This window comes from Piliocolobus tephrosceles, chromosome 4 (assembly GCF_002776525.5).
Source record: "Piliocolobus tephrosceles isolate RC106 chromosome 4, ASM277652v3, whole genome shotgun sequence".
Taxonomy (NCBI): Eukaryota; Metazoa; Chordata; class Mammalia; order Primates; family Cercopithecidae; genus Piliocolobus; species Piliocolobus tephrosceles.
The window spans coordinates 117,143,776-117,145,545 of record NC_045437.1 but is presented as its reverse complement, the minus strand read 5'-3'; the positions used below and the strand labels follow the sequence as shown (position 1 = coordinate 117,145,545).

General features: G+C 43.6%; 1 non-coding gene across 1 annotated transcript; it reads right to left on the bottom strand.

Annotated features, from left to right (window-relative positions):
- Positions 1-271: 271 nt before the first annotated feature.
- Positions 272-378, bottom strand: LOC111547248. Its single transcript, XR_002733069.1, has one exon. It is a non-coding gene; the product is annotated as a U6 spliceosomal RNA (small nuclear RNA).
- Positions 379-1,770: the final 1,392 nt, after the last annotated feature.

Below are 1,770 nucleotides of genomic sequence, written 5' to 3'. Positions count from 1 at the left end.
GAGGGCCCTCTGTATGAGTGCTTGTGTCCAAATTTCCTACTTTTATAAGGACACCAGACATATTGGGTTAGGGGCCCACCCTACTCTGGTACGACTTCATCTGAGCTAGTTATATTTGGAATAACCCTATCTTCAAATAAGGTCACACCTGAGATTCTGGGGCTAGGACTACAATTTAGGAATTTTTGTTGGGCAGACAGAATTCAGTCCACAACACAGGTATACTTTGGACCACATGGCGCCCTAGCTTGTATATGGGTTATTGTATTCTTTTTTATTGTCATGCTTCCTGAATTTTTATGTCATCCTTGCGCAGGGGCCATGATAATTTTCTCTGTATTGTTCCAATTTTAGTAGATGTGGTGCCGAAGTGAGCACTATAAATAAGTGTAATTAAATGAATTAATGCATATAACAGGGTAAATGATTTCTATGCTTTTGTTATTGCTAAAGCTACAGTAAAAGCAATAACTCCTGGTTTCAATGGAGGCTAGCTATACTGCTGGAAAAACCTTCAAGATGAAATGTGAATTTCCTCATGCTATTTTTATGCTTCAAACCCTCAGTGCCTTTCTCTTGCACTCGAGGTCAAATGCCAGCTGCTTGTATTTTTTAAAAAATCTAAAATATGCTAAAAAGTATTTTCTGTAGAGACAAGGTCTCAAACTGTTGTTTAGGCTGGTCTTGAACTCCTGGCCTCAAGCAATCCGCCCACCTTGGCCTCCCAAGGTGGTAGGATTTCAGCATGAGGCACTGCTCCTGGCTGCAAAATGCCAGCTTCTTACTGTGGCTTCCAAAGCTTTCAGGACAAGCCTCTGCCCATGCTCCTAGCACACCTCGGGCCAATTTATTCGCTCTGCTCTTGCCACACCGGTCTTTTTTCAGTTTTTGTAAACTCAGCTGCTTTCGGGGCCTTTGCACAGACTGTGCCCTCGGTCAGCGATGCTTTCTCCCTGTGCCCAGTTCTCCCCTTCGCTGCATGGTGTGATCTTCCTTATTCTTCAAGTTGTGTCTTAAGTCTCACCTTCTCAGAGGCCTTTTCTGACCCCTCAGTCTAAAGTAAGTTACCCCATTATTTATTATCTCTTACAATGTAGTGAGTTGAGTGGTGCTCCCCAAAGATACATCTACTTGCTGGAACCTATGAATGTGACCTTACTGGGGAGAAAGGGTCATTGTAGATTTAATTCCATTAAGGATCTTGAGATAAGATCATCCTAGATTATTTGAGTGGGCTGTAAATGCAATGACACATGTCCTTATAAAAGGCAAACGGAAGAGAAACACCTGGGGAGAGGAGAAGGCTGTGTGGTGTTGGAGGCAGAGGATAGAGTGGTGCAGCCATAAGCCTGGGAATGCCTGCAGCCACCTGGAACTAGGACAGACAGGGAACAATTCTCCCCAAGAACTTTGGAGCGAGCATGGCCCTACTGACACCTGTATTTTAGATTTCTGGCCTCCGGAACAGTGAGAATAAATTTCTGTTGTGTTAAGCCTCTCAGTTTGTAGTAATGTGTGAGAGCAGCAACAGCAAATTAACACACACAGAACTTTGTCTTTTCCCTCTATGTCAGTTATGACAACTTACTTTCATGTCACAGACTTGGTGACTTGTTTACTGTCTGCCCCCAGCTCCCTTTTAAAAATTATTTTTATTTTTTTGAGACAGGGTCTTACTCTGTTGCACAGCCTAGGGTGCAATGGCATGATCAGGGCTTACTGCAGCCTTGACCTCCTGTACTCAAGTGATCCTTCCACCTCAGTCTCCTG